The 15,128-nt window shown below is 42.5% G+C and overlaps 1 protein-coding gene and 1 long non-coding RNA gene across 4 annotated transcripts in view; one reads left to right on the top strand and one right to left on the bottom strand.

Annotated features, from left to right (window-relative positions):
• The window catches only part of itga6b (integrin, alpha 6b), a 315,524-nt gene that overhangs the window by 129,241 nt on the left and 171,155 nt on the right, over positions 1-15,128 (bottom strand). The gene's annotated exons all lie outside the window — the stretch shown is intronic.
• LOC130552618 (uncharacterized) lies at positions 6,625-8,028 on the top strand. The gene is made up of 4 exons (XR_008962768.1): positions 6,625-6,723; positions 7,444-7,494; positions 7,778-7,841; positions 7,969-8,028. It is a non-coding gene; the product is annotated as an uncharacterized LOC130552618 (long non-coding RNA).

The raw sequence follows: 15,128 nt of genomic DNA, 5'->3' as shown, positions 1-15,128 counted from the left end.
TTTGTCATGTAAATGAGACCAGATGACCACATCCGGTCTTGGGATATAAAAAAACGGGCCTTTTTTCATTTCTGTTTTCTTGTGATTTTACTTTTTGTTATTCGAAATATAAAATGCAAATCAAATCATTTTTTAAATTTTGCTCATCCGTTTTTCACCATGAAAAAGAAAAACGCCTCGTATTTCAATTTCAATTTTTGTATTTTAAAACGAAAATCAGAGAGCCACTCTTTTTTTGTTTTTTAATACCCGTTTCTAAAAGAACAATCAAATGGCCAAAAGATACACGGTCCGGTATTCATACCCTCAACTCAGAAAATGGTTATAGCGCCTTTACAGACTCAAATATTTTTGGGTATGATGTGAAAAGCTTTACACATCTGCATTTGGCAATTTTCTGTCATTCTTCTCCTCAGATCCTTTCAAACTCTGTCAGGTTGGATGGAGATCATCAGTTCACAGACATTTTCAGGTTTCTACAGAGATGTTCAGTTGGGTTCAAGCACTAGCTGGGCCACTCATTGCCATTGTCATGTTGGAGAATGAACCTTCTGCCCTGTCCGAGGATCTGAATGTTCTGGGCTAGGTTTTCATGATCATTATCTCCGTATTTTGTGTACAGTCCCTGAATCTGAAAAACACCCCCACATCATGATGCTGTTTCCACTACACTTTACTGTTAAGACGGTATTGTACAGGTGTTGAGCAGTGCTTGTTTTTCTCCAGACATGATTCATGAATCTGAGATTCATCATTCCAGAATATCTTGTTTCTGACAGTTTGAAAGATTCGTTGAAGTACTTTTTTGCATATTTCAAGTTTCCATGTGTCTTCACTGAGCAAAGGCTTGAGTCTGGCCACTAAGCCATAAAGCCCAGATTGGTGGAGTGTTGCAGTGATGTTTGTCCTTCTGTAAGTTTCTCCCATCTCCATATATGATCGTGGAGCTCAACCAGAGTAATCATCAGCTTCTTGGTCACCGCTCTAACCAAGACCCTTCTCCATCGATGGCTCAGTTTGGACAGGAGGTCAGCTCAAGTAAGAGATCTGGTGGTTCCAAACCTCTTTCATTGAGGATAAATGGAGGCTACATGCTTCTGTGAACCTTCAATACAGCAGATTTTTTTCAGAAGTCTTCCCCAGATCTGTGCTTGATACAATCCTGTCTCAAAGCTCTACTGGCAGTTCTTTTGACCTCATGTCTTGGTTTTTACTTTGATATGCATTTTCAGCTGTTGCACCTTTTATAGAGAGGTATGTGCCGCTCCAAATCATACTTATTCAATTGAATTTGGCACAGGTTAACTCCACTTGAAGTTTATAAACATCAACAAGCAAAACTAATGCTTCTGAGCTAAATTTCAAGTGTCCCAGAAAAGGGTATGAATACTTATGCAATGTACTTATTTTTGTTTTTTATTTTTAATAAATTTGCAAAGCTGTCAAAAATCAGTTTTTTGTTTTGTCATTATTGTGCATGGAGTGTAGATTAATGTAAAAAAAAAATTGTTTTAAGTAGTTTAAGATAAGGCAGCAGCATAACAAAATGTGAATAAATGAAGGGGGATGAATACTTTTGCAAGCCACTGTATGCTGTCTTCATGAGTCCAGTAACCTGTGATGCTGTCTTATGTGCCAGCACCATCCACTCCCTCAGAGAGTACATTTTCTACTGCTGGGGACATTATCAGTCAGGAGCACTCTTGCTTGTCTCCCTGAAAAGCTGACTTGCTGAGTGATTTAAAGATTTTACGCAGCTGTGAGCCTCACATACTGACGACAAACTGTTAATTTCCAACTAAAAACTGTTTAAACTTTATTAAAACTATTAACACTAATGTATTGCGTTGGTTACACTTTGTTCCTTTTTGCTTTTTAAACAAAAAGAAAAATTGGTATCGGAAAAGGTATCGTTTAGGAATCGGGATCGAAGTCAAGGTATCGGTATCGGAATCGAAAATTTTGGAACGATACCCAGCCCTATTTATATATATATATATATATATATTTGGGGGTCTTTTAAATTTGCTTGCTACTTCTAACAACTACTTCTGAACAAAAGAACACCTCTCACATAATAAACAACAAACAATAAGTTATACTGTCATGATCCTTTACAAAAATCTCAGGTGTTCACATATTTTCAATCTAACTAAAATAACAACTGAAACGTTAGACGTACAACTCTACAAATTGTTGTAGACAAAGGATTCACAGTTAATATGCCTGCAATCGCTGGCATTTCCTTCTGAAAGAACCGAATGTTCGAGCTTTCAAGCTGTACTGTGTGCACTGCTGAATACACACAGCATAAGCCTCTTTATGAGTCAAATCTGTATTGGGATCAATGAGACCAATGTCCAGACTCCTTCACCGAGCACAATCACTTGCTGCTTCAGTGCCTAACTCCACAGTTTCCACCACCTCCTCAACTGATGGAACCTCTTCGTCTTCGATTTGATGCCTGGCAGGTTCTGCAGCAGCAGCAGCCGCCGCTGCAGGCCTCTTGTGTGCTGCTGGGAGAGACAAGACTTGTACGACATAGACTCATGCAGCCTGTACAAAGCAGGCTTGTGAAGCAGCAGCAGCGGTGAAAGAACGTTACACTTCTGAAGCTGCATCTGACTCATAGGTAAATCTCAAATGAGGTCTGCAAGCAACTGGAATGACACAAATTCACTGTTTAGTATCATGCCCACACAGTATGGGATTCCTTTTGTGCCAATAAAAATGAACGCAAACTTTTAAAAAACGAACAAAAATATTCAATGTGAAAGAAAAAAAACATTTTGATAATGAAAACAATAAACTCAATTGTAAGAATGTGACATGATTTTCAAATAAACTGCTATTTTTCTAAGTTTCGTTTTTGCAAATAATAGTTTTGAATTCGCTGCTAGATTTTTCATTTGCGCTTTACGAGTTTTCGTTTACGCTTCTCAATTTTTCGTTCGCCTTTCTGGTACAAATCTCACGTGTGGGCGGGACTTATGGCCACTTTACTCTCATTGGTTAGTGAGATTTGGATTGACAGCTCCCTGACCAGGAAGTCGATACTGAAGACAGTGCAGCGGATTAGAGAGCAATCTGTTTGCGGTTTTCTGTATTGTATTGTTTTAGTGTTTGTACTTAAATTACTTTCTTATTTTGTTAGTATATTAGCAGGGTTGCCAACTTTCACGCACTTAAACGTAGGACACGCTTCCAGATTCTATCATGCCAAAACAACAAGCCAACATCGAGTAAAGACAGGATAGATAACGTTAGCCATATTCACATGCAACTTTACGTGGGTTTAGATGCCGTCAAGACAGCAGTCTATAATTTATAATTACAATGATATCAGGAAAATGAGATGCCTAGTGAGTTTTGAGGAGATATACAATAAAGTGTTATGCTTCCAGTTCATATTTCTAATTTATAGATTATAATCGTGGTGGCATTTTATGTATTGTTTCTATCTTTAAATGTTTGTTTATAGTTTAAGAAGTCTCTCTTCTGCTTTTCTTTAACCTGTTTTATGTAGGTGTGTAAATACATAATGAAATTGTTGTTTGCAAGAGGCAGACTAAATTAATAAAACATTCTAAAGGCCTCTAATTGTGTCACCTTATGAATTTGTTTTGTTGTAGCGTTTAAAAAACTTAAATGTCATTTGACTGTATTGGTAGTGTTTTATGAGGTGTACTTTCTGTGAATGTAAAGAAAGGGGTATACTACTGTACATTCACCATGAGTTTAAAAAGAAAGATACAGTACTTTACTTATAAGTGGACTTAATTCTTTAAAAGGAGACTGTGCAAGAGCGACATCATCATCCTCCTCCTCAGCTGGACACAAGTCAACCTCAGGTACATTTATGTAACCGAGATAATAAAATCGCTAAAAGTTTCTCTGTACAGTAGCTATGCAGCAATGTTTTCATTTAGCACGTTAATTTCTCACAACCCAATAATCTGTAACGTGTCTTTATTGGATGTTATAATGCAAGTTGTTCCTTTTTAAGAAAATAAACTTACAGTCCATAAAATAATACCTGACAAAAAATATAAAGCACACAATGAACGCGCTTAGTAAAGACAGAATTGCTACTGTACAGGAATAAAACTTTTAGTGCTTTTCATTATTATCTGAATTACATTCATTTATCTGAGGCTGAGGAGGACGATGATGAGGAAGACGCTTGGATCCACACCGCGCATGACTTACCAACTTCAAATACCAATTACTAATATACTAACTAAATAAGAAAGTAGTTTTAAGTACAAACAATAAAGATAACAGCATGCAGATCGTTCTCTATGATTCGTTGCACTGTACTGTCTTCAGTATCGACTTCCTTGTCAGGGAGCTATCAATCAAAAACTCACTAGCCAATCAGCGTAAAGTGGCCATAAGTCCCTTCTACACGTGAGATTTGTGCCAGAAAGGCGAACGAAAAATTGAGAAGCGTAAACGAAAACTCAGAAAGCGCAAATGAAAAATCTAGCAGCGAATTCAAAACTATTATTTGCAAAAACGAAACTTAGAAAATTGTTAAGAAAAATAGCAGTTTATTTGAAAATCATGTCACATTCTTGCAATTGAGTTTATTGTTTTCATTATCAAAGTGTTTTTTTTCTTTCTCATTGTATATTTTTGTTCGTTTTTTAAAAGTTTGCGTTCATTTTTATTGGCACAAATGGAATCCCATAACACAGCTAACCAAAGACATCACGATCACTCTTCCAGCATGACCATGACCACATTTTAGAAACCACAGCATGCCGTACTCCTTGTACTTTTTCAAATGGCTGCCAAAGAACAGCCCACGTTTCTCGATTTCGGCAAACACATCGCCTTCAAGAGCGGCAACCTGAGCCCTCACTGACGGAAGTTCGGTGGATTAAATTAAATATAATCTTTGAAATTCCACCTAGCCTTCAAATGTCAGGACTCGTCCCAATAAATGATATTGAGGAAGAACTTGAGAGGGTCAAACCCCTTCTGAATGCAGTCGACGACGTCACGGCCGCTGGTCACCACCAACTCCATAGCCCTACCGATTGTGTTGGGGTAACTGAACGCATTTTTCTCAAACACCTCCGTGCTGACAGAGATGGGCACAAATACATCAAAAAGTATTTAGTTACAAATTACAAATACTTACTCATAAAATGTATTTAGACAAAATACAAAATACTGTTGTGAAAAAAAATATTTAATTAAAATACAAGTAATTTGTAATTTGAAAATACAAAAATACAATTTTTTTTACAAGCAATCATTTAAAGTGCGAGAGTAACAGTGGAGTTAGATACACAGAAGATAGTGAGAAAAGTTTTCTAAACAGCAGTCCATCAAACACTCTTACATAAATATGTAGGCCTTCACGTCATTGTAATATTATCATCATTATTGATTTATCTCATTCTCCCACGACCAAAGTCCGTTTACGGAAGTCGTGCCACTCTGCGGCCATGTTTGCAACGCCTCTGGGCAGTTATAGCAAGTCCACTGTCCTATCTACTTGAATGGGGGAAGGCAGATCTTTTTAAAATCGCTTGAAAAAATCACAATTAAACAGTATATGTCCTTTCAATAATTAAACCTGACATGAACTGTACCATAACTTGGGTTTGCTAAGCTTAAATTGTGCTAAAAATCACCTTTTTTGAGATCACTTCATCTACTGTGCATGCGCACAGCCTGGCAAGCACCTCACGAGAGCCCCGTCCCAGAGAATCGCCAGTCAATACCGATTGACGATTGGCTCGTATCACTGGAGGGCAGACTTCCTTCGTTAGAGCGGCCATATTGAGAGTTGCATTTCTCCCCATTCATTGTAATGGCAGTGGCGCATCTTGTTAATATTAATATCTTTGCTGCGACCAGTGGCGGCCGGTCAATAGGGGGCGCTGGGGCGCCGCCCCCTTAAAGTTATCCAGAGAAGAAAGCTACTTTAATATGCCAACAATAAGTTTAATATATATCGCAAATTAATAACGTAATAAAATAATTTAGTCTTACTATTCCACCGTTAGTCATATTATCATTTATTAAAAAATCAAAAAATCTAAATTGTATTTTGTTCATACGTGTGCGGGGCGCTGGACAAACGAGTGTGTATGTAGGCACGAACATTTTTGAAAAGCATGTGATTTGAGGCTGAGCTCTAATTGGCTTGTTTCAAATCGTCCTTCCCTCCCACTTTTGTTGTAAGCGAATCAATATTGTTTTTATATTTTTGGCCTCATGTGATTGGACCGTTCTTAACGCCTCTCATTACCGCTCAGCAGATTGTCATTTGACTGACAGGTACTGATTAACGTGGAAGCAAGCGAAATTATCTCGAGATGAAAGAAAATTCGGTTTTATCTTTACAAGAATACCCGTTCCAAAGGCGTTCGGATGAAGAAAAAAAACGGATCAAGGAGCTTGGACCAGATCGACCCAACTTGCAAATTCAGCAGCAGTCAAGTGATCGCGGTCGATCTTACACTCGGTTCTTATGGAAAACGGAGTTGGCTAGCTGGATGCGATGTAAGTCATGCCTTCTATTGTTTTCGAGAGGCTACTCGCTGCAGAGCAAATGGGTGGAGCTTATTCGTAGCTCCTCCTCGCTAGACGTCCAACGAGGAGGAGCACATGTATTGTCCAGCGAGGAGGAGCTACATCGCACCACTTGCGTGCTGCTGCTTCGCACAACTTGGAGAGATGGCGGACAGTCACAGACAATTTGAGGTAACGGCAGAATGCAAACACTGAACTTTCAAACATAAAATGAATGTGAATATCCTTGAATGTGTAGTCATGCATAAGTTGACGCTAGCGTCAAACTCCTAAATACATGTAGGCTAATTTGTGGTTCAGTGAAGCATTTTTAAGTTTTGTTTCCGCTACTGTTAACAGTGTATATTATAACCGATTCATTTCATATTATTTGCATTAACACGTGGACACCACTTATTTTAGCAATGCTTGTTTTAACGTAAGAGGGAATTCAGGTCTAAGTGTGCATACAATTATTTTAATGCATGACATAGAGATGGAGAACCACCCGAAGCGAAGCTCACAGATGTGAAAACAGGAGTGTTTAATGCACACCTAGGCACGTATTACATCATGGTCTTGCCACAATTAATAAGGTTAAAACTGTCATTGATTTTGGAAAGACACTGTGAGTAGCCTATCTATGCAAACTGACTGGAACTACATGTGCAGTAAACGGTTTTAATGCACACCACCTTCCAGCCAATAAGAATCCAGTATTGAGACTGACCATGGTATAATACAGTATGATCAATTTTTTGTTGTGACCGCCCCAGATTTATTGTTGTATAATAATTGAATGTATGTTTTATTATAGAAACAGCAGAGAAATGTCATCATATAATACATTCATAGTACACTATATAGCCCACTGTATGTACAATATGATCTTATTCCACTCTTAAATAACAGGGTGCACCACTTCAGCTTCAAGGGAATGACTGTGGAATATTCATGTTGATGGTAAGTGGTCATAATTGCTATACCATTGTTTCTGATCTTATATTAACAAATGCAGTGTTTAGCACACACAGAGTTTTGATTTTGTATTTTAGTACGCCATGTATGTGACCCTTGGAAAGCCCTTGATTTTTTGGCAGTGAGTTTTATCAATTTTTTGGTTATTTGTTCACCAAAATGGACTGAAAAGACAATTTAGTATCGGTGCCAATTAGTAAAAGACCATTATTAATGACAATTAATGAGAATTATTAAGATTTTTTACTTGACATATTTGATTAATTAGTTAGACATGCCTGAATCAGGAGGTGGTGGTGCCATCAGTTACTACAGGCATTTCCTCTGGCAAGGTATGATATTGCTAACTATACTTTGAATGAACATATTCATTGTGTGCATTTCTCAGTATACAGGTCATTTGTAATAAATAATGCACACATGAATAAAGTGTACTGTTTTGTCACTTTTTCTATAAAGCCAACAGTCAGTCACCAAACCAATGATCCAACTGGATCTAAACGTTATGGAGGTCACCCATCTTGCCAGACGTCATGGAGATCACCCCAGCTATGAGAATCCATGTATGTACAGGGAATGTTTATGTATTGTTTGACTTGTTTATGCAATTACCTTTCCTGTTTCATAAGTGTTTGAGCAACACTTGACATTATTATTCATTATCTTTATTTATTTGATTATATTATTATCTTTTTGCAGAAAGGACTCGGCTGTGATGAAACAGATTCTGCTCACTGTGACTGGGTGAAGGAGTACCGAACCCACTTTGCTGGGAAAGTTCACCTACCACAGGTCACAAGAATGAACAGGATGATCATTGACCAATAACTGTCTGTCTGTCTGAAAAAAAATAATATATCTTGTTGTTCATTCTCTCCTTTGCTTACTCCAGCTTTAATCCTAGTAGAATGGCCTTGTAAACTAACGGTAGTTTAGCGTGTTGACAAAATGTTTATACTGTATGCTCTCCTACTTGTAAGTCGCTTTGGATAAAAGCGTCTGCCAAATGAATAAATGCAAATGTAAATGTAAATTATTCCTTGTTGGCTATAACAATGCGGGACCTATTTATTGACACCATTTTCTATGATGGTGGCATGGATCAGGACAAAATCCAGGCTCCCTTCCTTTTCACTTTTGAGAGAGTGCAGGACATGTAGTTTTTCATGCAGGAAGTATATGATAAAATAAATATTTGTGTCTTGCCTGCACAATCCTGACCTTTAAAAAGCTAACTGGTGGTGTAGATCTGGGTTAATTCTGTAAATGGTTTTGTATTGTCATGGAGTTTTAGGTGTATTAAAATGTCTTGTTTTTGACCAATTAAAGTTTCGTGGGGAAAAGGGTCACTTTATCCATGTGATTGTCTTAATCAAAAGGTAATGAGTCCATCCAAGATTATATTCCTTATACATTATTTTCACAACATACTGTTGTACATGCATTCATTTTTATTTGGCAGCAGCTATTTGCACTAAGTGAAAATAGTGACAGATGATATTTACACTAAGTTTAAATAGCTGTAGGTTCTGTTTACACTAAGTGAATATGGAAGCATTTCTTAGCGATATGCCATTTACACTAACCAAAAATAGCTGTATTTTCTTTTGATTAACTGTAAATAGGAGTTAGATGCTATATTGATACTTATAAATAGTGGCAGATACTATTTGCACCTCAGTATTGTTGTGCATTAAACATTATGAAATAATAACCGTGTAAATCATTATATTTATCCAAATAATTAAAAGGATGGTATCTTATTGAGATAATAAAGCCCAATACCCAACGTATCCTTAACCTAAACTTTTTGAATAAAAGGTCATTTTAAGTTTAAATTGATTTGATTGAAAACAAATGCCTCCTTGATCTGATATGTAATGGAATTAGGTAAAAGAGCATTTTTGGCTAAAGGTGAATAAGAACCCCCTATCTCCAGCGTCAATCCTCTACACACCATACCTTACGCCACTGTGGCCGCTGTTTGAAATTACGTTGACAACAAGGTTACCTATTTGTACTCAAATTGACACCCCGTTTTTTTGAAGTGGAGTCTACATTTAAAAGGAATAAACGAGATGAGACAAGCTAATAGGTGATCATTTTATTTATTTTTATCACCTGTAAGGGCAAAGCAAAAACCATATCAGCGTTTTTTTACATTAATGAATTATATATGTTATATGATTCACAAATAGCGTTAATATGGTGGGGGGACGAAAGCAGGGGTGCAGATAGTGTAAGTCATACTGTTTCTCATAGAAACGATGTCATGAAAACGTGACAAAAGTTAAAGAGAGGAAATTAAAGTACGACCCATAGAGGTGAAGTTTACGTAGCTCCTCCTCACTGGACGTGACGTGAGCTCCTCCTCTCTGGATGTGATCTGTAGCTCCCCCTCGCTGGATCTGTAGCTCCTCCTCGTTGGATCTGTAGCTCCTCCTCGTTGGACGTCTAACGTCCGCCCATTTGCTCTGCAGCGAGCACCACTTGAGTTTTTTGGGAAGCTTAGCATTGCTGAACAGCTAGAATGCTAGATGAAGGCTACAGGATTGGCATTAGAAGGCACAATGAAGAGGTCACAGTAAATCACTGCGGTCAAGCCAGCCGCGGTTTGAAAATACACGGTCAAGCCAGCCGCCGTTTAGGTTCAGATGCGCGCTTATTGAGTGGTTTACGGTACATTACAGGAACACCGCTTGTAAAGCTTTATTTAAATGTAGATGATCCGCGTCTCTTGTCAATAACATATTTCTTGTTTTACGTTTAGAATATCTCGTTTTTGTCATAATTTATGCAGGTTTTTTTCTCCGAATGTTTGCATTATGATTGCTGTAACGTTATATTGTGAAACCAATGTCTCTGTCTGTATCTTAAATATGTATTATTTTAATGCCTTCTAGACCTTTGTCCTGCAAATAAAACTGTTTATGCAGTTTGCAATTACAGTACCCATGGATTTGAACAGATTTAATTACAGTATGTTTTTTGAAAGCATTTTGTTTGAAAAATATTATTCCAATATAATTGACTATACAAACATATTTCTCATAAGTAGAAAAAACTGATGGTCGGTTTCTATAGGGGCCATCCCACTCTATATGCACACCATATATGGACTTATTTTACTGTAGCATTTTGGAGAAATACACATTTTTCAACTTGAAGCTTGAACAATTAATGAGAAACGAGATGATTGGGCATCACTATTGAAATATAGGAATATTCTTAGATTGAAATACATTTCACTCAAATATAGATTATTTTAGTAGAAAAACTGATGTGGATTTCTGTAGGGGCACATCCCACACTATATGCACACCATTATGGACTTATTTTACTGTAGCGTTTTGGAGAAATACAATTTTTCCACTTCTAAAGCCTATAAGAACATTTATTTCTAATAAGTAGAAAAAACTGATGAATGGATTTCTGTAGGGGGACATCCCACACTATATGCACACATATATGGACTTATTTTACTGTAGCGTTTTGGAGAATACAAATTTTTCCACTTAAATGCCTATAGAAACATTATTTCTAATAAGTAGAAAAAACTGATGATGGATTTCTGTAGGGGCCATCCCACACTATATGCACACCATATATGGATTTATTTTACTGTAGCGTTTTGGAGAAATACACATTTTTCCACTTCAAATGCCTATAGAAACATTATTTCTAATAAGTAGAAAAAACTGATGATGGTTTCTGTAGGGGCCATCCCACACTATATGCACACCATATATGGACTTATTTTACTGTAGCGTTTTGGAGAAATACACATTTTTCCACTTCAAATGCCTATAGAAACATTATTTCTAATAAGTAGAAAAAACTGATGATGGATTTCTGTAGGGGCCATCCCACACTATATGCACACCATATATGGACTTATTTTACTGTAGCGTTTTGGAGAAATACACATTTTTCCACTCAATGCTTAGAAAGCATATTCTAGTAGAAAGACTATAAATCTAGGGCCATCAATAAGCACAGCAATAACTTTGGTCTCATGCGAAGATGTATTCTTAATTCTAAATCGTTTCTTGTGTATTGATTCCCTTTCTGTCGGTCTCTCGACGTTGTGTCGAACACGACAGAATGGTTTGTCTTGAGAACCTATCATCTTCTGAGTATTTAGAAAAGGCCAATGAAAATTGGCGAATGAAATTTGCATGCCGGGCTCCTCCCCGGATGTCGGGTATAAGAGGGAAGCCGGCGTGCTCATTCATTCACCTTTGGTCTGAGGAGCCTAAAGCATCCTCCCCCGACCGCTGGGGTGGGCGGCCAGTGTTGTGGCATGAGGGACACAACGTCTCGTTCCCTCCATCAGGGAACCGAGGTTACATCCGTAACCAAGACGTTCCCTTTCTGTCGGTCTCTCGACGTTGTGTCGAACCGACAGAATGGGGTTCCTATGGAAAACGCCACAGCACTGAGCCGTCGTCACAATCTCTGCGGAGCGACGTTGACTGGCCTGGGCGAGTCAGACGAACACGCAACGCGAAATTATGACCCTCCAGTGGAGAGGAAGGGGTGACCTGAGCTTTACACAAAGTTGGGAAGCCCCTGTCACCGGCCGTCACGGGCGGAGGCCTAGTTCTCTAAATGGCGAGAAGCCGCCCGGCACCGTACGGGCCACTGGGTAAGCATTATCCCCCCCAGGGGAAAATAGCGCTGCAGAGGCCCACTACCTACCGTAGGGAGGAATTAGTGGAAGACACCACATGGTCTCACCATCAGGGCAGAACTCATGGGAAGGATGTGCGGACTGCAGGAGTTAACCGCAAGGTGGGAGTCCACCTGGGGAGGTCATGGGTTGCCAAGGTGGGAACCATTCATGAGGATACATCAGACGGAACAGCCCACGGAGGGGGGGTTACCACGTCTGGAGCACTAGGTCCGGTTAGAGCCATCTGGGAGATAACTCAACTGTCCCCCGGCCTAAGGGGGCAGGGCTGCTCTGCCCAGCCTGTCCCCTGGAAGGGTGCTTAGTGATGGATGGAATGCCTGTTCTTTACCCAGTGGGGGAAAGAGGGGAGGGTAATAGCCGCTGATCCCCCTAAGGAAGGGGGAAGGGCTTTCGACAGGCGTACGCCCTACCAGCTGCCGGTCCCACACTTGCCAGGATGCGGGCTGACACCGGTTCTGCACGTAGGTATTAAAACCTCACGGAGTTGTTGGGCATAGCCCAACCCGCAGCTCTGCAGATGTCTGCCAGAGGGCGCCCGAGCCAGTGCCCATGAGGCGGTGTGCCTCACTCCCAACGGGCAGGGGCGAAAATGAGATCGGTATGCCCTAACAGGGCATCCACGATCCAGTGCGCCAGCCTCTGTTTGGAGACAGCCCTCCCTTCTGCTGACCTCCGAAACAGACAAAGAGCTGCTCAGAGCTTCTGGGCTCTGCGTGCGGTCCAAGTAGAGGCGCCGTGCGCGTACTGGACACAACACGGATAGGTTGGGTCTTCCTCCCCGGTGGGGAGCGCCTGCAGGTTCACCACCTGGTCTCTCGGGAGAGTGGTGGGAACTTTGGGCACGTAGCCGAGGGCAGGGTCTCAAGATAACGTGAGAATCCCGGCCCGAGTTCTAGGCAATCTGTGGACACGGAGGGGCTTGCAGATCCCCTACCCTCTTGGAGATGAGCGCCATGCGGAAAGCCGTCTTTATCAAGACTGAAAAGAGCGGCAACCCGGAGTGGCTCGAAGGGGGCGGGGCCTCTTGAGGCCCGCCACCTAGTTCGCAAGAGGGTACGGGGCGCGGATAAGGTGGTCACCCTCTCGCGCCCCTTAGGAACCTAATGACCAGGTCGTGCTGTCCCAGAGGCTACGCCAGCACTTGGGTCATGATGAGCGGCGTAGCGGCTACATACATTCCCAGTGTGGAGGGGGAGAGGTTACTCCCCACGTCTCTCTTGAGGAGGGACAGCTCGTACCCGACCGAGCAACTCCGCGGGTCTTCTCGACCGAGAAGAGCCACCAGGACGAGAAGAGGCGCCACCTATGGGCGTATAGCCGCCCAGTGGCCAAGCCCTAGCCTGAGTGACGTCCCAACCGGACCGGGGGTGGGTACGTCAGGATTCACTCGCACGATGCGTCTGGGAGACCGCGTGGATGCGGGCTTCCTCGTCGCGGGTCTCGCGCCCCCCGCGGGGGGTGAGCAGGGCCGCTCATGAGGACAGAGTCGAGTTCCCTACCGAGAAAGAGGACGCTCTGCCCCGGGGAGAGCTTGCTCTTCTCAGTTGACCTGTAGCCCCACCGATCTATGTGCCGAGCACCAGGTCCCTGTGTGTACACAACAGATCTCGAGAGTGCGCCAAACTGAGCCAGTGTCGAGATAGTTTAGTACCCGCACACCCCTTCTAAGGGGAAGGAGGGCGGCTTCCACGACCTTCGTAAAGACTCGTGGAGACAGGGACAGACCGAAGGGGAGGACCCTGCGATGTCGAGGGAGGATAGAGACATGAGGTACGCATCCTTCAGGTCGATTGCCATGAACCAGTCCTGACACCTGATGGACGTCAGGATGCGCTTCTGCGTGATCATCCTGAAAGGCAGCTATTGTCTAGGTGCCTGTTCAGAACACACAGACCCAAGATAGGGCGCAGTCCCCCGTCTTTCTTGGGGACAATGAAGAACAGGCTGTAAAACCCGTTGAACATCTCGGCTGGTGAGACGGGCTCGATCACTCCCTTCACCAGAAGGGTGGCGACCTCGGCCTGAAGTACGGGAGCATCCTAGCCTCTGACTGAGGTATAACGGATGCCCTGCAACTTGGTGGGCGTGAGACGAACTGGATCGCGTAGCCAAAAAGGATCGTCTTCCCTAGCCAGCCTGACAGTCTGTGAAGCCCAGGCTCCCAGAAATGTAACAGGGGGACTAAAGGTTCGATCTTTTTCATCGTCCCCCGGGGGGTGGTTCGATGGCTAGCAGTACGGATTCCTTGCCGGGGGAGGTCCCCCGGGGAGGAGATCGGCTCTGCTGCTTTTCCTGCCTGACGACTGCGCAGCTCAACGCACTGTCTGTCTGAGAGTGCTGAGGGCTGGTTTTTATACTCGACATTGCGCTTTGCCATGACGCAACGTCGAGTTTGCCGTTCACCGTCGTGCAGAGGGTGAGAGCGGCTGTGGTAACCCAGAGAGAGAGGAAACTCTCCTTTTTTGAGAGTAAGTGGGCGCCAGCCCCCCGGAGGGGGCCAGCAGATGGAGAGACGGGGCAGGATCCGTCCCTATCCGACTTCCCAGCGATGTAGCTGGGGACGGGCCCAATGGTAGCCTCGATCCCCCTGAGGTGTTCCCATGAGGGCCGCTTCGCCGCGGCTGCTGATGGGGCGATGGTCTCCTCTTCGCTGTCTCCTCCAGGGGGGGCCGCCTGAGTGGGGGACGCCAGAGCTGGAGGGTGTCGAAGAGGACCAGGGCTGCTGGGAAGCAGACAGTGCACGGGACTCTACGGCCGAGGCGGCCGAGTCGTGGCACGGAGGACTGCTTCTTTACTGTCGAGAACCCTCCGGGGGAGGGGATCTCGCGCCCCCCAACGGGCGGGGGGTGAGCGGAGCCACTGCGGCTCGACAGTAACACCAACCAGCCCCCCCCCTTGCGAGACGGGTGCGTCGAGAAAGCGG

The sequence above is a fragment of the Triplophysa rosa genome, linkage group LG4, assembly GCF_024868665.1.
Source record: "Triplophysa rosa linkage group LG4, Trosa_1v2, whole genome shotgun sequence".
NCBI lineage: Eukaryota > Metazoa > Chordata > Actinopteri > Cypriniformes > Nemacheilidae > Triplophysa > Triplophysa rosa.
The sequence above is the reverse complement of the archived record's forward strand: the minus strand, read 5'-3'. Positions and strand labels throughout refer to the sequence as shown.